We start from the raw sequence: 23,472 nt of genomic DNA, 5'->3' as shown, positions 1-23,472 counted from the left end.
TGATCCGATTCCTTAGCAGGGGGAGAGGTGATTGGCTTGCAGTTTAACGTCTTCCCTTCATACAGCACGCACTAGCACAGTTATGCATTATGTCCACCCTGCTGCTTAGCATCCTCTTCTTTTGCTCTGTCTCACTTTTCAGTTACCCCACAAAGAACTGGCAGAAGCAGCATAGCACACAGGGCTAACTTGGATCTTGTCTTACAGAAGCAGCATACAACAGAAGGCAGACCAGGATATGGACTCATGAAGATAAATATCAGTGAAGGGGTTAAATTGCTTGTGCGTGAGTTCTGATTAATAAAGGGATTACATTTCTGTCAAGTGTGTAGCCAATCAAGGGATATGTCACATTTTAATTGTATTTACATTATTAAAATCCAAAAATGATTACTGTACGAGATGCCACTTCAGTAAGTCAGTAGTACAGATCATGCTTCTGATTTCAAGCATACAAAAACAAAATGTATGCTTACCCGATAAATTAATTTCATTCATGTTGGTAAGTCCACAATCCATTACTCTTGGGATTTAACTGCTGGCCACCCGGAGGAGGAAAAAATACCCTAACATTCTAAAATCTTTTAATGCCTTTTCTACCTCTCTGTTTTCTCAGTCTAACATATAGCCAAGAAAAGATAAAAAACAGAAAAGTAGGAAAGGACAAAGCAGAGTAAATGAGGTGCAAACTAGAACTGCCGCCAATTGAAAGTATAAATGTGGGCGATCTTGTGGATTCTCACCACCATGAAATTAATCAGGCAAACATACATTTTGTTTTCTTTCATAAGCTGATGAGAGTCCATCAGATATTACTCCTAAAAAATAATAACCAAGCTGTGGAGTCAACGAATAGATGGGTGGGACAAAAGTAAGGCAGACAGGCTCCAATTTGCCAAAAGCTGCCTTTGAAGAGACAAAAAAAACATTAAATTGATAGAACTAAGTGAAAGTGTTAAGGAAGACCAGGTTGCAGCACTGCAAATTTGATCAATAGAATCCTAATTTTAAAACGCCCAAAAAGAGGAAACTGATCTAATAGAAGGGGTTGTAATGCATTTTGGGGGAGACTTTCCCACCTCTAAACTATGTAAAAGTCTCTTTATATAATTCTTAGGATTAGGACAGAAAGAACAATCTCTAGATGAAATGTTTCAGAGGAGGCCATTTTAGGTAAAAAAATATATAAGATTCTTAAAACCGACTTATTTTGACAAAAACTAGACATGTGAATGGGCAAATTGTTCAGTTCTGCTGAATTTTTCATTCTGAATATTCAAAATACTTTGTATTTAAAATATTCGCTACCCCGTGCTATTCGATATTCGCCTTGTTTAAAACTAAATGAATATCGACCATTTGTGGAACATTTACGTTGATTTTCATTAAAAACAAAGCATGTTGGAGAGCAGTGCTAAACCCCTCCTCTTCTTCACAGAGCCCCTGCTTCACTAAAATTGAGATTAGCACTGCAGTTCCAAGGGCCTGCACAAAGGCAAAGTTTTTGTTCCTCTGACTTTTCAGTCCCTAATGGTACCCACCAAGGGTGTCCTTTATCCCCACTCATATTTGCCTTGGCAATAGAACCATTGGCCCAAGCTATAAGACTTTCTAAATTGGTATGGTGAGTCCAATTTGGTGACTCCTCTGAAAAAAATTCTCTCTTCGCAGATGATATTACTTTAACCCTATCGAATCCCATAGGATTTCTCCCTGCTGTTTTTTTATATTATCAATAAATTTAGTCAAATTAGTTATTATAAAATTAATGTTTCAAAGACAGAAGCTTTACCAATGAATATACCCCAATTTGAGCTACAAGTTTTGAAAGCATCATATGACTTTATTTGGTTCAATGAAAACAAAAAACTTTTAGGGGTTTTCTTGGGACCAGACCTTCAGACCGTTAAGAGCAAAAACTAAGATGATTAGTTGCAAGAAGTACAGAAACTATTAAACTCCTGGGACCTTAGGGAAGTCTCTTGGCTTAGCCGGATAGTGTCTATTAAGATGACTATACTCTCCAAAATCCTATATTTATTCAGATGTCTTCCGATTAATCTACCCAAGGAAATGCTAGACAAATTTCATTCCCTGTTCATTCAATATAGTTGGCAAACCAAAAACTGAGAATAGTCTTTCAAAAAAAGGTTCAGTCAAGGGGGTATTTCTTTAACAAATATATACATATATCTACTATGAAGCAGCTAGACTAACCCATATTTCTGCCTTGAATTACAGGAGAAGCTCCTCGATGGAAGAAAATTGATCAAGCCTCTTTTCCGCAAGGGATTGTTCTTCCGTGGATTCCATACTACCTATGGTGGTCTGTAGGTATCTTTAATGATGTTATTCTAAATGCCTATTTTTGTGGAAATCAATTAGGCATTATTCTGAGGTCTCTCCTCTTCCATCTCCAATACACCTTCTATGCGGGAGGCTTACCGAACTCACATGTAACCCATTGGGACACCTGAGGATTTATAACTGTTGCCCAACTATATGACCAGGTGTGACTTCTAAAACTGACCAGCTTCGCAGTCACATAACTAATCCACCGGTATGGTTTGAATTTAAATCTTATAGATTGCTTTGCTTCATTCAATCTTGGGGATTCCCAAGGTCTCCAATTAGATCTTCAACAGTGTGGGAACAAAGGTTGATTAGGGGAGATAAGATTTACAAACTTCTATCTAATCATTATGGTCTTATAATTACCGATATTACAAAAGGCAGGTCATGGCAGCTCAGGGCTTGGGAGACAGATCTGGAAATTAGTTTTACCGACAAAAAGTTAAATTCTGCTATTTCCCTAATGAAAAAACTCTCCATTCTGCAAATTCTAATGAATCATACTTTTAAATTATATTACGTTGGCATTAAATTCCATTGAGACTAGCCAAGATCTCGTCCACACATTTGTCGAAATGTTGGAGGAATTGTGGGGAAGATGATACAAATATACACATTTGGTGGTCATGCCCTAAGATGATCTACTTATGAGAGCAAACATTTCATGTTTGTATGATTCTTAGAATCAACGTTTCTCTTTCCCCTGAGATTGGTCTATTTAATATTATGAATTGCTACATGGAGTCCACTACTTTGCTCATATGAAAAAAAGGGTTTCTATCATACATTAAATAAATTAGTTTCATACTGGGATATTTGGGAGCCTTGGGTTATCAGATGGGAGAATGAATTAGCTATACCTGTCTAGCTCTTTGGTTAAACTTTGACACCAATCCCTCTTTCCTCCTCCCTAAGTTTCTCCTATTCACCAGACTGTTGACCTGGATTTAAGTCAAAAGTAAGATCTAGAATTTATGTGCTACACTTGATTCCTTACTTGTGGATAATTTTCCCGATTACATTTGACATTTTTGCTAATTTTATTCCCATTATTTCATGACATTACTCTCCAAAATCTGATATTTATTCAGATGTCTCCTGATTAATCTACCCAAGGAAATGCTATTCAAATCCTGTTTGGATTTTTTTCTTTAGTTTTTGGTACAAGATTATATGTTTATGTTAATATGCTCAGACAAATGTTTACTATATAATTTTTTCTTTTTTTGTGCAAAGATGTGCTTTAACTAGGTGATTATTCTGTATAGGCCCCTACATGAAGTAAGCTTGCCGTTCAACTTATTCACATAGGCGGATTATACCTGACAAGTATGGGACTGTTATATCTTTCCTTTAGGACTCTCCATTTTTTCAGCTATTACCCATAAGCTTTCCATCACAAAGCCATATCTGTGTTTTACTTTATTAGATGTACCATACCTATATTATAATCATATTGTTATGTTTATCTTTTCATAAAATAAATAAAAATAAATATTAAAAGCAAAATTATGAAGGTGGAGATAAAGCGGGCAATTGCTGGCTAGACTAATTAAGCGGCAGCAACTCAAATCTTATGTATATACGATCACAGACAACTGTGGCAAAAAAGTACCACAATAGCAGAAGCCTTAAAGACTTTCTACGCAAACATATATACTCTGCATTTGCAGAGACATCACAGGAAGTTTCAACTGTAGCAGCAATGAGAAAGTCTGCAGTTCTCTTTCCCCACTGTACTGCAAGGATCTTTATTGGAAGGGCTACCAACAAGGAGGTTATCTCTAATTTGCCTTATCTCACAGCACAGTTGTAGCAGTATATGGTTTAATAAGTTAAGGGACTTATTTCATTGGGGGGTTGTGGTGGTGTAGGGGTTAATAGGTTAGGCGTGGTTAGGTCTTTAGGTTATGGCAGATGGTTAGAGGTTAACAGTGTAGGTTGCGCTGGGGGTGGAGGTGCGTAAGGGGTTAATAGTTTCTTTTAGTATTGAATTTATATACAATGTCAAAATTATGTAATTTAATGATATATTAATGTTTAAAATAATAAAGTGAACAATCAAAAATAACTACATTATAAATTAGATACAATACTTATAATATGCATTACACATTATTAAAAAAAAATTGTATACTTTATTAGTCAGGGGAATGTAGCAAGACATGATGTAGGTGAAGGCGATATTAGGGAGTTAGCTGGGCGTTCCAGGGTTAGTAGAGCTAGAGTATTATGTAGGTGTAGGCATTCTGTGGGAGTTAGCCGGGCGTTCCAGGGAGAGTAACTTATACTTTGATTGGGATACATTGCAAGCAGTGTGATATAGTCCAATCTCTGAAGTACAGGTTACGAGTAGGGTGTCATCCATGTTTGTCTCACCACCTTTTCATTAGCAAGACTTTCCAGTGTGAGGCAGGTAGTGTAGGTGCACTTACAGTTAGGTCACACAGGCATTATTTGAAGTGTTATGACATAGAAACCATGGGCTAGATTACGAGTTTTTGTCGGTAAGCTTAAACTGCTAACGAGCAGTTTAAGCTCACCGCTCACCTACAGACAACGCTGGTATTACAGGGTTTTTTAAACCCGGCGTTAGCCGCAAAACAGTGAGCGAAGAGCAAAATTTAGCTCCACATCTCACCTCAATACCAGCGCTGCTTACGGTAGCGGTGAGCTGGCAATACGTGCGCATGCACGATTTCCCCATAGGAATCAATGGGGCCGATTCAGCTGAAAAAGAAACTAACACCTGCAAAAAAGCAGAGTTTAGCTCCTAATGCAGCCCCATTTATTCCTATGGGAAAATACATTTTATGTCTACACCTAACACCCTAACATGAACCCCGAGTCTAAACACCCCTAATCTTACACTTATTAACCGCCCCGACATTGTCGCCACCTGCATAATATTATTAACCCCTAATCTGCCGCTCTGGACACCGCCGCCACTTACATTATACATATTAACCCCTAATCTGATGCCCCCAGCATCGCCGAACCCTACATTATATTTATTAACCCCTAATCTGCCGCCCCCAATGTCGCCACAACCTAACTACATTTATTAACCCCTAATCTGCCGCCCACAACGTCGCCGCCACTATAATAAATATATTAACCCCTAAACCTAAGTCTAACCCTAACCCTAACACCCCCTAATTTAAATATAATTTAAAATAATCTAAATAAAATTACTACAATTAACTAAATTATTCCTATTTAAAACTAAATACTTACCTAAAATAAACCCTAAGCTAGCTACAGTATAACTAATAGTTACATTTGTATCTAGCTTAGGGTTTATATTTATTTTACAGGCAACTTTGTATTTATTTTAACTAGGTAGAATAGTTATTAAATAGTTATTAACTATTTAATAGCTACCTAGCTAAAATAAGTACAAATTTACCTGTAAAATAAAACCTAACCTATGTTACAATTACACCTAACACTACACTATCATTAAATAAATTAACTAAATTAACTACAATTAATTACAATTAAATTAAATAAACTAAAGTACGGGGGGAAAAAAAACAAAATTACAGAAAATAATAAAATAATTACAATTTTATTAAACTAATTACACCTAATCTAATCCCCCTAATAAAATAAAAAAGCCCCCCAAAATAAAAAAAAATCCCTACCCTATACTAAATTATAAATAGCCCTTAAAATGGCTTTTTGTGGGGCATTGCCCCAAAGTAATCAGCTCTTTTACCTGTAAAAAAAAAATACAATACACCCCCCAACATTAAAACCCACCACCCACACACCCAACCCTACTCTAAAACCCACCCAATCCCCCCTTAATAAAACCTAACACTAACCCCTTGAAGATCACCCTACCTTGAGACGTCTTCACCCAACCGGGCAGAAGTTGTCCTCCAGACGGCCAGAAGTCTTCATCCAGGCGGCATCTTCTATCTTCATCCATCCGGAGCGGGTCCATCTTCAAGACATCCGACTCGGAGCATCCTCTTCTTTCTGACGACTAACACTAAATGACGGTACCTTTAAGTGATGTCATCCAAGATGGCGTCCCTTCAATTCCGATTGGCTGATAGAATTCTATCAGCCAATCGGAATTAAGGTAGAAAAAAATGATTGGATCAGCCAATAGGATTGAGCTTGCATTCTATTGGCTGTTCCAATCAGCCAATAGAATGCGAGCTCAATCCTATTGGCTGATTGGATCAGCCAATAGGATTGAAGTTCAGTTTTTTGCAGCATACAGATATCCTAGATCTGTAATAGGGGAGGTGAGGGAAAATTGAGTGGGTTATATTGATCTAAACTTAAGGGATAAATCAAAATTATTTATTATATATTTGTGACCCTTAAATACCAGAACCATTAACAGTAATATACATCAAAATGTACAATGAGATGCAAAAAAAGAGAGAGATTTTGCAGCGCAAAGAAAAAGACTGTTGGTTACTGGACTCGTTAAATACTGAGACCCACTGTAAGGATATTCTCAAAGTGAGTAATATCAAAATTGAGATTCTTAAAATAACACAGACAACTGCATTCACACAAAATAACTTTATTGGGAGAAAAAAATAGTTGTAGTCCGGCTGGACTAGTACTCACGCACACACACACACATACAGTTAAAACTTGCTGGAACTCAGACAGTGCAGTTAATCTAGAATGCACCTGTTTAATGCAAATCACTTCCTTACAAGAGATATTTTAATATATGTGTTTATACAAGTAATTAACTCCTATAGGTAAGTGAGTGTATCGTTAGCAGTTATAGTAGAGTGTGTCCGGTATATACATTTACAGAAAAGCACATCACTGTTGTATATAATACACAATCAAATTTTTTTAGTTTGTGTGCTAAAAATGTAAAGTTGCAAAAATAGTCTACAGCACACTCCGTGTGTGTATGTTGGTAAATCAGTCGTAAATAAAACTAGTGGTTACTATGTTGCTAAGGTTTTGTAATTGCCAATATTACAAGCTGTGCTGATTTGGCATCAAAAGGACCCAAGTTAAAGCAAAGTCGTTGGCAGCTCTAAGGTACGGTATATACCTTTAAAGTCAGAGAGTGTTACCAGTTATATGTTAGCACAATTAATATTCCTTATGTTATTTTCTATATATAACTTAATGTTGCAACGATTATACTTGTTATAATAAACTATAGGCTTAATAATGTTATCCAACCATATTGTATTTATATATTAGCTAAAGCCATGAGTTATACATAAATGCAACAAACACAGGTAGTTATTTAGGAAATCAAATGCACTATTTTTGCGCAAAACAAATGTTCACCGCTGAGTACGGTTTGAAATCTCGGTATACCGCTTGTACAAACAATTGTTCACTTTGCCATAGAGAAAAAGATAGAAATTAAAGCTTAAGTTCAACTTGGCTAGGTAATAAAAACCAACAGGTTACCCACGAATGGAAAGATATCTACTGAACTGAACTGAAAAAGGTCTCTTCTATAGCGGAGACCTGACTTAACGTTAACTGCCACTGTATATAGAAGCTATAACTGAGGTGCTATTCAATATTTAGACTGAGTCAGCTATATTAAAATAGAGGTTCCATAACCTCGTGCTGGTGCCCCTGACGCACGTTTCACATAACGCTTCGGACAGAGCGGGGTATATCACGGTTTAAATCCCGCCCCTGTGTTGAGATTGGTACGCTCCGGTTAGACTTAGCTTTGTTTGGATTGGTTGACATCAATCATCACTGTGACTGACATTGATCGGATCCAATTGGATCATGAGCTGGCTGTTATGAGTGTATGAACAGACAAGACATGGGGTTTCAAGAATGAGGACGGCTAAATGTGTCAATCATACAGTGCGTGAACATACTAATATGCAGAGACAGGGAATAAAGAATGTATCAATGTGTTGATTTACTGATAACATCGTATGTTGGGTTACCTGTAGCAGTGTTGACACTAATAATCTTGCAAACTAAGAAACAGATAACGTGAACGATATCTAGATGTCCTTATGTATGAAGCAATCACAGTGTCCTTAAAATGTGATTTAACATGAAGCTAATATTAGTAGCATGAAATAAAAATGGCGTGATGTTACCAGAATCTTTTCTTTTGTACTGGAACAGTGATATAAGTTATAAGGGAATTTATTGCAGAATTATATACACTTGTGTCATAACTTATCAACTTTCAGTTGGTGTGAAGATTAATATCATATATCTAAAATAGTGACATATGAAAAAAATAAAAAAAATAAAAAAATAGAAAAATATTACCGTGTTGGACTAAATGAAAAATAATAAATAAGCTTTATATGAGATGTGATAATGGTGCTGAAAACACATGGTGAGAAGTGTGAAGCATAAAAACAATAAGATAAAATGTTGAAGTGCTTAAGAGTCATATAAGACAAATAAGTGAAGGGAAAATCTGTGTTTGCATAGGTATTCTTAAATAGACATCATATTTGTATTTTACATAAGTATCCTTAGACTACAACTATTTTTTTCTCCCAATAAAGTTATTTTGTGTGAATGCAGTTGTCTGTGTTATTTTGAGAATCTCAATTTTAATATTACTCTCTTTGAGAATATCCTTACAGTGGGTCTCAGTATTTAACGAGTCCAGTAACCAACAGTCTTTTTCTTTGCGCTGCAAAATCTCTCTCTTTTTTTGCATCTCATTGTACATTTAGAAATCCTAGATCGCCTTAGCACTAGATTAACTCACCCCTGAAATACTCTGAAAGTCTCCCACTGGCACACCAACAGCCTCTGGAGCGGCATTGCATTACATTACACTTCATTACTGCATTGCAATTCACTGTAAAACCAGTGAATAAATTCATTATAACCCTGTGAATACTAAGTAAGCATTGAGGCACAAACGACGCACCTCTCAGGTTTAACTAAGACCTAAACAATAATAAGTATTATATGCTATATGATGTGGGGCTATTAAGGATTCCAGGGGACTGCGCTAACAGGACCCTGATAAAACTAAAAATAAAGCGCTAAATGTACTCAGGGAACACTGAAACCCCAACAACAGTAGCAGTGATGTGCAGTCACTAGAGGCAGGTGAGGCAGTGCTTCACCTCTCATATGGGCAAAAATATATATTTTTTTATTGGCTTTAAAAAAAAAATTGTAATTTTTTTCCCCCAGCATTTTTTTTTCTCACAGCTACATGTTGTGCAATGGAGAGGCACAAGCAGGTCTGCCCACCATTACACAACATGCTGCGCCACCTACTGGATGCAAGTGGTTAAGCTCATTGCATGGCCCATTAACTGCTTATTTGAGGCAGTCCTATTTGGGCTGAACCAATCCAGCGAGAGGCATTAGTAAGTGGAACATACGGTTGGGGCTGGATGTTAAATCATATAAAACAAAACAAAAACGGAAAAAAACAATTTTCATATATTTTGTTGCTGTCCTGTGAACCTGCTAGCATTGCTAAAGTGAAAAAGAGAGTTCTGTTCTTCCCCTCTAAATGCAGTGGAATGTGCCACTGTCACTTCCTGAATCCTTACAAAGCAGGAAAAGAGGCACAGAGAGCAGTGTTTCAGCCACATCTTATTAAAGTAAGATTTTACTGAAAGGGATTCTGTTAGTGAAAATGATAATTTAATGAATGTGGTTTAGTGTTTTTTTACTCTTTTACAGCAGGGTAGTTTTTGTATTTTGTTTACTCAAACTTTACACCCACTAACTTAGCAGCTTGCCTCTGTACTTTACACTAAATTATAGACTAATTTTCTGAACTCTCTGTAGCTCTGCTGTTTTATTACTTTAAAATGCAGTGGTCCCTCTCCCCCCCACTTGTGTGTGTGTGTGTGTGTCTCTCTCTCTATCTATCCATCTCTCTCCTTATGTGTTGTTCTCCCCATGGTCTCTTTCTCTCTCTGTCTCTCTTCCTCCCCTTCTGACTCTCATCCCTTATGTAATGAAAGAATCTATAAGCATAATTTTCAGCATTAAAGTAAAAAGTATGTTTTAAACATATTTTAATGGGCATGGATTTCTAGATCTCATAATCAGAGCAAGCATTGTGTTATCTGGCAAGAGTTTCTGTTACAATCCTTTTAGACTAAAATCAGATGTTTACTAAGTTGACCAGTTTTCCAAGACACCATTTAAAGGGACATGAAACCCATATGAAACCCATATGCAAATTTAAATAACTTTCCAATTTACATCTAATATCTAATTTTCTTCATTCTTTTGATGTCCTTTGTTGAAAATCATATCTAAATATGCTCAGTAGCTGCTGATTGGTGGCTGCACATAGATACCTCATGTGATTGGCTCACCCATGTGCATTGCTATTTCTTCAACAAAGGATATCTAAAGAATGAAGGTGTATCCTAGCCACTGCCTCACCAGCCTCTGACGTCACTGCACGTCACTGAACAGTAGCAATAAAAACTATATAATATTGTCTGGGGTAAAAATTACAATGAATGGTAAGATCAAAGCACAATTAGATAGAGCTAGAAAAAATGTCTAGGCTTACAGTCCCGTGGGCTGAACTCCTAGGACAGTAAGAATGACAAAGCATATCCTAAAACTGCTAGTAGGGAAAAAAAACTAGTAATAAAGACTAGTGGGGAAAACTACCTAAACTAAATATAGCTAATATGGGCAACCTAAATTCCCTGAAGTTATAGCATTATAACAATATAAGCACCCTCAGCATTACTGATGACCATATAGGATACTACCACAAATGGCCAATTCAAAAAGAACTGATGGAGATGTGCAGGCAACACTCCCCACATGAGTATTCAAAGATAGCCTAACAGTTGTAAGATGGCCTAGCAGTTATAGAATAGGGGATACTAACAACCCAAACACGACTATGGGAATGGATAGTGGACACTCAACCCAATCATGGGACCCAGCATATACCCATTATTGGAACTGGGTGTACAAAATTGTGACCTAAGACTCTCATAAAAAGTCACTGGTAAGGGGATCCCAACAGCAAATCACAAGAAACAATGCCAGTCAAACATGGTGTTGAGTCCATGGGGTTGTAAGGTGTTTGGCCAGTAGATCCACTTCGCCTCTACTTGTAGGAGGAGCTTCTTCCTATCTCCACCAGTCTAAGCGGGGGGACATGATCAATCAGTGTGAATCGAAGATCTTGTACCCCATGGCCTTGTTTCAAAAAATGTCTAGCCACTGGTTGGTCGCTGGTTCTTTTCTTTAGGGCACCCCTAATGGAAGATCTATGGTTGGCAAACCGTGTCCTTGCGTCGTCAGTAGTTTTCCCCATGTAAAATCTGCCACAACTACAGTTCAGCAGATACACTACAAAGGTAGTGGTACAGGTGAGGAAGTGTCTGATCTGGTATCTCTTTTGCTGATGAGGGTGTCCAAATGTGTGTCCTTGAATCATAGCACTACAGGTGGTGCAGTCAGTGCTAAAACCGTGTTTCTTTCTCTGGTACAGCCAGGTATCCTGTTTGTAGCAGTGGCTGGGGTCGGTAATTATGAGCGAGTCCTTCAAGCTTCTATCAAGCTTATAGCCCACTCTCGGATTCTGCCATTGTTGGAACGGGAGTGAAGGGTCACTCTGTATTATGTGCCAGTGCTGCCTGAGTGCCTTCCCTAATGGCCTAGTAGTCAGACTATATGTGGTGGTAAAAATCATTCTTGGCTCAACATCTTTCTTAGTTGAATTATATGGTACTACCCCACTCTCCGCTGAAGATCTACTTTGACAAATCAAGCGTGGGTTGTATCCCCTCTGGGTAAATCTTTGTTCCATATCGGTAAGTTGTTCACCCCTCACTAAGGCATCACTGTAATTTCGAATGACACGGCGCATCTGCGCTTTAAGAATTGCTTTTAGTAGAGCTGTAGGGTGGTTGCTAGTAGCGTGTAGTATCAAATTCCTATCTAGAGGTTTCCTGTAGAGTGAAGTCCCCAATTGCTCGTTCTCCAGTTTGAAAATTCTGAGATCCAAGAATTCAATGGACGTTGCACTGTGTGTCATCTTGAACTTTACCGGATTCTGTAAAGAGTTTAAATGTGTGAACCATGACTCAAGATGTACCAGTGACCCCCTCCAAATGATCAAGAGGTCATCTATGTAGCGTCTATAGAAAAGTACCTCTGGTTTGCTGTAAATCTGCATGACTGTAGTTTCATATTGCTCCATGAAAAGGTTTGCTAATGAGGGGGCACACGTTTGATCCCATGGCCATACCGGACATTTGCTGGTAAAATTTACCCTCAAATCGAAAATAATTCAACCTGAGACTTAGATCAAGTAGTTGTATCAAAAAGTCTCTCGGGGGACCAATATAGGGATACCTATCCAACGCTTCAGTTACGCAAAGTTTCCCTGCTTCATGGGGGATAATGGTGTAAAGACTATTTACATTGGCAGTTAGCAGGATATACGGTTCCTCAATAGAGGCTGATTTCAGCTCTTCAATGAGTTGTGATGAGTCCCTCAAGTAAGACCTCATATTCCTCACCAATGGCTGAAGGAAGTGGTCAACAAAAATCACCAATCTTGAGGTGATGGAGTTTCTGGCCGAAACTATCGGTCTTCCAGGGGGCCATTTGAGATATTTGTGAATCTTTGGTAATGTGTATAAAATTGGACAAGCCGGGTGCTCAATCAACAAAAACGTAGATATCTCATCATCAATCCAGGCCTCTTTAATACCCATCTGTACGACTTGGTCAATCAGTGACTGAAATTCCTTCGTAGGGTCCTTCTTTAAGGATTGATAGGTGTAAATATCACTCAGCTGTTGTTTCATTACTGTAATCCCTGTAGTTGAGCACTACCACAGCCCCGTCTTTGTCAGTCGTCCTTATCACAATGTCTGGGTCCTTAGAGAGTGATAAGATGGCCTCCCTCTCTGATTCTGACAGATTATTGCAGAAAGAATTAGCTTGTAGGTCACTTAAATCCTTATTGATCAACCTCATAAAGGTTTTTATGCTAGAGTTACTACTTTGGGGATCAAAAGAACTCTTGGTCCTGAAAGGTTGCCGTTCATCTGAATTCGGGCATCTCTGAAAAACTCTTTAAGTTGTAATGACCTATGGAACTTCTGGCAGTCGATAAAGACATTAAACTCATCACCTCTGCAAGATGGAACAAAACTTAGACCTCTATTCAACACATTCAACTCAGATGTGGACAAGACCCGATCGTTGATGTTAACCACCAGTTCTTCTGTGCCCCCAGTGTTGGGTGTTACCTGGGTGGTAGAGGCGGCTTTCTCTCTCCAGCCTCCCCTGCGAACATGGGGCCTCCCCCTCTTCTTCACTGTCCGGCTCTGGTGGTGAGCCCCTGAAAAACCTGATGTCCAATGGGCTGGCTACTAGTTGGACCACTCGCACCCTGAGGTGCATCCGTGTCAGATACAGAGCTACTGTCAACCGTCTGGAGTGACTGTTTAGTGTAGTATCTTTGTCTCCTTTTTCTCTGCATGAAAGATCTCCTATTGTCACCCCCACTCAACCACCGGTATACAGATTTTTCTTTGTGGTCTTTACACACCGTATGCAGCTTCCTGTTCTTAAACTGTACCAGAGTGTCCTTATATTTTTTTATCTGTGTGGCCAGTTTCTCAAGACATTGCTCGGAGGTATCTTCCACCATAATCATTGTCTTATGATTCTCACATTCTTGAATCTCAGTTTTGATTCTATCAAGTAGATTCCTCACTTCTTCAGTGTCCAAAAGAATAAGATCAAGTGAGCACTTGTTTAGAATCGCGCACCAGCACTTACAGAACTTGGGGTTATTACGTCCAATAGTCGGTATATTGTGGATTCTGAAACCCCTAGGAATCAGCTTCCTCCTATAATATTCGACAGGTAGACCCCGTGGAGTCTTATGTCTACCTCTTTCTTCTTTAGCTTCAGGAAAGCAAGATAGACGGCTTGTGCAGTATCACCTCCTGTAGTCTAATCCTCTGAATTGAATTGACTGCTATTGTTTCTTGTGATTTGGTGTTGGGATCCCCGTACCAGTGAATGTTTATGAGAGTCTTAGGTCACATTTTTGTACACCCAGTTCCAATAATGGGTATACGCTGGGTCCCATGATTGGGTTGAGTGAGTGTCCACTATCCATTCCCATAGTCGTGTTTGGGTTGTTAGTATCCCCTATTCTATAACTGCTAGGCCATCTTACAACTGTTAGGCTATCTTTGAATACTCATGTGGGGAGTGTTGCCTGCACAACTCCATCAGTTCTGGTTGAATTGGCCATTAGTGGTAGTATCCTATATGGTCATCAGTAATGCTGAGGGTGCTTATATTGTTATAATGCTATAACTTCAGGGAATTTAGGTTGCCCATATTAGCTATATTTAGTTTAGGTAGTTTTTCCCACTAGTCTTTCTTACTAGTTTTTTTTCCCTACTAGCAGTTTTAGGTGATGCTTTGACATTCTTACTGTCCTAGGAGTTCAGCCCATGGGACTGTAAGCCTAGACATTTTTTCTAGCTCTATCTGATTGTGCTTTGATCTTAACATTCATTGTAATTTTTACCCCAGACAATATTATATAGTTTTGATTGCTGCTGTTGTTGGGGTTTCAGTGTTCCCTGAGTACATTTAGCGCTTTATTTTTAGTTTTATCAGTGTCCTGTTAGCGCAGCCCCCTGGAATCCTTAATAGCCCCACATCATATAGCATATAATACTTATTGTTTAGGTCTTAGTTTAGACCTTAGAGGTGTCTACGTACTGAGTTGTGCCGCTCAAGGGGCTGTCAGTGTGCCAGTGGGAGACTTTCAGAGTATTGCAGGGTTGAGTTAATCTAGTGCTAAGGCGATCTAGGATATCTGTATGCTGCAACATATCATTTCTGCTTGCATTATCAGGTTGTAGCGGCTCTGCGGTCCCTGTTATTTACTGGTCCTGTTATGTACATCAAATTAATGTGCCTTTGTGAGGTTAGGCACTATGCCGTCCATGTCTGTATCCCATGCTTCCTATATTTTTCTACATATAAATATGAGTCACTATCACTTAAGAGAAGTATGTACTCAGACAGTTTATTTATTATGTTACTAATCAATGCACTTTTGTTGATATTGTGACATAGTGGTCACCTTGACAACCACCTGTGGCAGTTTTTATTCTAATTAGGGGGTGGGGTTATTAATTGTTTGCCTATAAATGTATTTGACTTTGTATCACTTGTGTCTGAGGAAGGGGATACATTATCCCCGAAAACGTTACACGGTCACAGTAAAGATTTGTTGAAAAGTACCAGTGAGTGCAAGTTTTTTTCATTACTATTATTAATATCCACTAGCACCCTGGCAAACGATACGGAAGTGAGAGTGCACATCCCTGCTACTGTGTATATATATATATATATATATATATATACACACACAGGTAGCCCTCAGTTAGGTTAGGTTCCAGGAGGAATGGCTGTAAATCGAAACCGTTGTAAATTGATTCCCAGTTTATAATGTAAGTCAATGGGAAGTGAGGGAGTTAGGTTCCAGGACCCTCTCAAAATTGTCATAAGTAACACCTAATACATTATTTTTAAAGCTTTGAAATGAAGACTTTAAATGCTAAACAGCATTATAAACCTAATAATATAGATTGTTTTATCATCAAACTAAGTTTAATGAACAAAAACATTTGCTAACAGCACCTAATTAACTAATCACACAACAGACTGCATCATCATCAAACTAAGTTTAATGAACAAAAACGTTTTTTTTACTTGCATTTTTCTGCAATCAGTTCTCTGCATTGTTAGCATGTTAGATAATATTGGGTCTGGACCTATTCTATGCATTTCAATCTGCAGTGATTAATAGGCAGTTAGGCACCCTCACCTCAAGCAGCTGGACAGGAAGATAATAGAGAAGTGGCTGCTAAATCTTGTTGCTCGATAGCTAATGTCTGCTCTGTGTACACAGATCAATTTCAGTCTGTTAAGTTGCATAAAGCTCCACCTACTGGCTATTTTAATTAGTGCACTGCTTTCCAAAGCTTTTCAATAGCAGTCACATGACTGAAAAAAAGGTTGTTATTCTGAAACGGCGCATATTGAACTGGCGTAAACTGAGGGCCACCTGTATATATATTTTATATATATATATATATATATATATATATATATATATATATATATATATTAATTAAGAAAAGCAATTAGATGGTTTAATCCAGCACAAACTAATACTAACCACAATTTACAAAAATTATAGAGAGCCACCAGGTCAGATCAGAAAAAAGGAAAGTATTTATTAGGTCTAAACAGTCCTAACCTGTAAACTAACATATATTTATAGGTTCAGATAACCAAAAGATAAATATAATAAATGTGAGCAATCCTAAAACTTGGAAAAATTGGGCCATATATAATTAAATATACCGGTATATAATAAAATATATTAATAACATAAACCCATGGGTCTGAGCAATACCACAATTTTGCATAGCTAATATCTTGTAAATAGAGACAAAAACATGAGTGCACAGAAATAGCTATAATCAATATTAGATATCATACATCTCAGCGATGATCATATGTTATTAGTTGTAACGTTATAACATTACAAGTTGTATAAAGAACCGTTCCACACTCTAATTAGAGTTAAATGCTGATATCCTGAGAAACATATGCACACAGTCCCCAGCATGCTAAGGTGTCAACATATGAAAAACAGTTCCATAGTCTAGCGAAGATAAATGTTAATATGCTGAGGTATAAACAAAAGCACGCAGTCTCTTATTAGTTGTCCTATGCAGAAACTTGTTATTGCATTAGTGGTTGTAAGTTAGAATCAGGCAGAGAAGCACAGAAGATTCTTAATGCATAAGCGGACAAAAAGAAAACAGTCTATCAGCACAGCGTCCGTCGGTTAATAAGCAAGAGACCGGGTATATCAAGGCTAAGACAGCCTACAGCTCACCAGACCATAGTGTACAGTTCACATGAAGATTCAGCGGTTACCGAATAGACTGTTCGTTCCACTTGAATTCACCTGTTCCAACAATACAGGCCGATATTTTCCAAGGTTGGCGTCCCAGGTTGAAAGTCACGCCTCTGTGAAGTCTGTGAAATATTAGATGTATGATATCTAATATTGATTATAGCTATTTCTGTGCACTCATATTTTTGTCTCTATTTACAAGATATTAGCTATGCAAAATTGTGGTATTGCTCAGACCCATGGGTTTATGTTATTAATATATTTTATTATATACCGGTATATTTAATTATATATGGCCCAATTTTTCCAAGTTTTAGGATTGCTCACATTTATTATATTTATCTTTTGGTTATCTGAACCTATAAATATATGTTAGTGTACAGGTTAGGACTGTTTAGACCTAATAAATACTTTCCTTTTTTCTGATCTGACCTGGTGGCTCTCTGTGATTTTTTACACAACAATATAATTTTTGTAAATTGTGGTTAGTATTAGTTTGTGCTGGATTAACCCATCTAATTGCTTTTCTTAATTAATTCATATTATAGTTTCTGGGTTCCGTGCACTGGTACAGGTGTTCCATAACTATTCATTTTATATCCTTTTTGGAGTGGGTACAAACTTTAAAGGGACACTGTACCCAATTTTTTTCTTTTGTAATTCAGAAAGAGCATGCAATTTTAAGCAACTTTCTAATTTACTCCTACTATCAATTTTTCTTTGTTCTCTTGCTATCATTATTTGAAAAAGGAGGCATCTAAGCTTTTTTTTTGGTTTCAGTACTCTGGACAGCACTTTTTTATTGGTGGATGGATTTATCCACCAATCAGCAAGGACAACCCAGGTTGTTCACCAAAAATGGGCCGGCATCTTAACTTACATTCTTGCAGTTCAAATAAAGATACCAAGAGAATGAAGAACATTTGATAATAGGAGTAAATTAGAAAGTTGCTTAAAATTTCATGCTCAATCTGAATCCCAAAAGAAAAATTTTGGGTACAGTGTCCCTTTAAATATATATATACATATTTAGTTAGACATGTATATGTATGTTTCCCTATGTTAAAGTCCTTTGCCTGCCTTTGCCTGAGACCTCATACCTTTTATCCCTTATAAGTTTTGTGTGCAAATTTTTTTTTATATAATTTTTATTAGATGTAGTTATTATGAGTGTAACTTTACTTTGTAATTTATTTTTGATGGGTTTTGTGCAACTTTTTTGTTTTGCAGTTATTATTCTAGCATAAATCGTGATTGCACTCAAGCGATCACATTTACTTTTAATATGAGCGATAAGCCCGATGAGCACAAAACCCCACCATAAACCCCTTATTGCTTGTGCGCAAATGTTTGCGCTCCACTTGTAATCTGGCCCAGTGTATTTGAATATAGAGGGGAAAACCTTCATATCTTACTTGTCAAAAGTTGTTTTCGCAAGTGTAAATGCCACTAATCTAAGAATATAACAAAAACACAAATATTTGGCTAAATTGATATTATTGTTCTGATTATGATATGCTATTTTTTTAGAGTCAGTCAGGAAAGGGTCTAACGCTCACTTTCCAGCCGCGACTTTTCCATACCGCAGATCCCCTTACGTCAATTACGTATCCTATCTTTTCAATGGGATCTTTCTAACGCCGGTATTTAGAGTCTTGGCTGAAGTGAGCGTTAGAAATCTAACGACAAGACTCCAGCCGCAGAAAAAAGCCAGGAGTTAAGAGCTTTCTGGGCTAACGCCGGTTTATAAAGTTCTTAACTACTGTGCTACAAAGTACAATAACACCCATAAACTACCTATGTACCCCTAAACCGAGGCCCCCCCCGCATCGCCGCCACTCTATTAAAAATTTTTAACCCCTAATCTGCCGACCACACACCGCCGCAACCTACATTATCCCTATGTACCCCTAATCTGCTGCCCCTAACATCGCCGACCCCTACATAATATTTATTACCCCCTAATCTGCCCCCCCAACGTCGCCGCTACCTACCTACAATTATTAACCCCTAATCTGCCGACCGGACCTCACCGCTACTATAATAAATGTATTAACCCCTAATCCGCCTCACTCCCGCCTCAAAAACCCTATAATAAATAGTATTAACCCCTAATCTGCCCTCCCTAACATCGCCGACATCTAACTTCAAGTATTAACCCCTAATCTGCCGACCGGACCTCGCCGCTACTCTAATAAATGTATTAACCCCTAAAGCTAAGTCTAACCCTAACACCCCCCTAAATTAAATATAATTTAAATCTAACGAAATAAAATAAATCTTATTAAATAAATGAATCCTATTTAAAGCTAAATACTTACCTGTAAAATAAACCCTAATATAGCTACAATATAAATAATAATTATATTGTAGCTATTTTAGGATTAATATTTATTTTACAGGCAACTTTGTATTTATTTTAACCAGGTACAATAGCTATTAAATAGTTAATAACTATTTAATAGTTACCTAGTTAAAATAATTACAAAATTAACTGTAAAATAAATCCTAACCTAAGTTACAATTAAACCTAACACTACACTATCAATAAATTAATTAAATAAACTATCTACAATTATCTACAATTAAATCAACTAAACTAAATTACAAAAAAAAAAACCCACTAAATTACAAAAAAAAAAAAACTAAATTACAAAAAATAAAAAAAGATTACAAGAATTTTAAACTAATTACACCTACTCTAAGCCCCCTAAAAAAATAACAAAGCCCCCCAAAATAAAAAAAATGCCCTACCCTATTCTAAAATAAATATTTTACAGCTCTTTTACCTTACCAGCCCTTAAAAGGGCCTTTTGCGGGGCATGCCCCAAAGAATTCTGCTCTTTTGCCTGTAAAAAAACATACAATACCCCCCCCCAACATTACAACCCACCACCCACATACCCCTAATCTAACCCAAACCCCCCTTAAAAAACCTAACACTAAGCCCCTGAAGATCTTCCTACCTTATCTTTACCACGCCGGGTATCACCGATCCGTCCAGAAGAGGGTCCGAAGTCTTCATCCTATCCGGCAAGAAGAGGGCATCCGGACCGGTAGACATCTTCATCCAGACGGCATCTTCTATCTTCTTCCATCCTATGTAATAATTGTGACTGAGAGATGGCTATTTTAGAGGAAGAATTCTGGCACAGTGATTCAGGATGTGATAACGATGTCTGCTGAGTAGTATGTATTTCCTTGTAGAGTTGCGCCTAACTTATCAGACCAATCAGCAAACTAACCTCTGAGCACAGGTATGTGTTCTTCCTGTTACATTAAAAGGTAAGAGCATCAGCTACTCAATTTTTGCACATAGACGTCTTAAAAATGTTTTTAAACACCAATGATGTGGCCAGCTGAAGGTATTAACTAATGGTGGGTGATCTACCCATATTATTTTGTAATGTAACTGCCTTGATGGAATATTTATGGGGCTAACTACATTGAGAGTGTGAAAAGAAAGTGGAGAACTTGCAGGTGCTATATGCCAGATAACAATCGTCTCTAGTACATGTTGAGTTTTAAGATAGCAAGCTATTATTTTATGGCATCTGGACAGTTATTTGACCTACATACTTTAGTTTTTACTAAAAGCTTACATATCTCCATCCCTATAACAATAATTGTATCCGCTATTTCCTATAAAACAGGTACCTATAAAATATTGATACATAATTACCTTTTGGGGGTGGTATATAGTTAGTTGTGTATCGGAAACCACGTGTGATTTCTGTGTTTAACTAACAACGCTGGGAAATAAATAGTTATGTACGCATGATTGCATTTGAGTAAACCAATTAACAATTATTTTTAGTTTAAAAGAAAAATGTATCACTATGTCAAAAGACCACCAGTTTAGAACCAAGGTGGCCCTCTTTTTCAAAGTTTTCTTATCTGGGAGTTTTTTTGCTTATAATAAAAAATAAAAAAACATAATTGTTATTAAATATTTATTCTTTCCTTAAAAAAACAACAGATTTTTCTCCTAACAAGGGGCCAGATTACAAGTGGAGCATTATTTTGTGTGCGTCAGGTATCGTTTGTATTACAAATTGAAAGTATGCAGTTTTCGCTTGCACGCCAATTCGAAGCGCCCAAAAAGCAGAACTTCGAATATTGAGATCGCATTAACGTATTACATAAAAGTCAATGGAGCAAATATAGAAGGGGGAAAAAATTAACACCCTACTCACACAAAAACACGGTCGCGTATTCTCAAGTGCGCTAACCTGAAATTAAAATTTTAGTATTTCACATTCCAATGTTCTTCACATAGCAGAATATGTTCTATTTATTTCATAAATATATATTTATACATATATCCGATGGTATTTTGGTACAATATATATCTATAACTAGATACATAGATGATTATATATAGGTATAGATGTATACAGATAAATATAGGAATATCTATTTATAAATACTTAAAACGTATTCTGCTATGTACAGAACATTGGAATCTGAAATTCAGTAAATACACAGTAAAACACTTTATTAAATATAAATATTGCATAAATATGATTTTACGTGTTTCCATCTACTTGACTGCAAAGGGATCCAATGCACTTATATATATATATGTCTATATTTGTGTACATATGTAGTATGTACGTGTTTATATGTGTATATATGTCTGTAAGTTCAGAATGTGGAGCTACACCCAATTGACCCTTTAAAATATTGCAATATCACAGGTCAAGGATATCTTTAATATCCCGCTTGAAGATACCGCACAACTACACGAGTGGAGCATCGATAGAGGGGTGAGAATTTTGCTTATTTACATCAATATACACCTATGGTTGTTTGTAGACTTTTATTCTGCTTGCCTGGACGCAGACTACATGCACATGAATTGTGAACTGTGGATGGATGTATTTACTAGCCACTAACTGGGATAACAGAACTTTTCATTTAATTTGATTGTGCTTTCTATATCGTCTGCCTGGTACAGACGCATTGCCAATGAGGATTGACTTGAATACTGTTACTCATTTGAGGATGTTTTTCTACATTTGCTAAGCCTTATTAAGTCGTGTGTCTTTTTATCTATTTTTCATAGCCTGCCCTACTCACAATATTTTCAATAGTCAGCTCACTATATCAGCTCACTATATATATTATGGCTATATTTTTGCAATATTTTAAAGGGTCAATTGGGTGTAGCTCCACATTCTGAACTTACTCTATTATTGGGGTACTACTGGCAGTACCAGGAGCTAGCCCACAAATTGTGCAATAATGGAAGAAACACAAATTGCATCGCAACAGAATTTTTTTTTCACTTAGACCAGATACTGCACGTTATAACAGTAATGTTGACTGTGACCTAATCTTCTCAAAAGACAAGGGTGCTTTGACTCTGGGGACATTATTTGACCAAATGGAGATCCTACTGCTGAAAGAGCTGAGGGCTCAATGGGATGTATGGACATTCAAGAGCTATATGAAGGCTGGAATGATACCAAGGGGATTGAGAGTCTATAAATTCCCAACCTTTGAAATTGATATCAATGACAAGGAATTTATAAACACATGGAATGACATTTTATCTGAATGTTCCTCTCGTTAAATGCTTATGTTGGTTAAATATAGATCACAGGATTTAACTAAAATCAGAAAGGATATTGGGGATTTACAAGTAGAGTTAAATAAGAGATGCTTGGAGCCAAATTTTGGTAAATATGATTCTATTTTGCAACAATCAGTGGCACAAGGTAAATCAGAGATTATGGAGAATAAACATCTGAAGTACATGAGAGACAAATTTGATTATGACACAGAATCTGTATATATATGGAATAAGAGAAAAAAAGAAATGAATTTAGACTAAATCAACCACAGTCTAAGAATAATAAAAATAAGAACAAAAAGGGTAGAAGGAACAGGAGGGGTAGCAAGACAGTCACATTTTCTGACACGGATACTGATTATTCCTCAGATGACAGCAAGGTTGTGAATGATTCACAAAGTACACCAACCGATGATAATATGACAGCACAAGGAGTTACCATTGGTGCTATGGGGGGTGTACCTTTGCTGCCCACTGAGGAAGGTACCAACATTACCATTATGAATGTGGCAGCCAAACCAAGAATACAGACTAATACACAGACACAGGTACATCACTCCAACAGCTCACAGCAGCCTCCTAATGTTCCAATACTATTTGATGCCCGACAAACAGA

At 37.2% G+C, this 23,472-nt stretch overlaps 1 long non-coding RNA gene across 1 annotated transcript; it reads left to right on the top strand.

The window, feature by feature from the left end:
* The first annotated feature begins 243 nt into the window (after nucleotides 1-243).
* LOC128643492 (uncharacterized) lies at nucleotides 244-22,014 on the top strand. The gene is made up of 3 exons (XR_008399824.1): nucleotides 244-282; nucleotides 2,242-2,330; nucleotides 21,979-22,014. It is a non-coding gene; the product is annotated as an uncharacterized LOC128643492 (long non-coding RNA).
* Nucleotides 22,015-23,472: the final 1,458 nt, after the last annotated feature.

This window comes from Bombina bombina, chromosome 1 (assembly GCF_027579735.1).
Source record: "Bombina bombina isolate aBomBom1 chromosome 1, aBomBom1.pri, whole genome shotgun sequence".
Taxonomy (NCBI): Eukaryota; Metazoa; Chordata; class Amphibia; order Anura; family Bombinatoridae; genus Bombina; species Bombina bombina.
The sequence above is the reverse complement of the archived record's forward strand: the minus strand, read 5'-3'. Positions and strand labels throughout refer to the sequence as shown.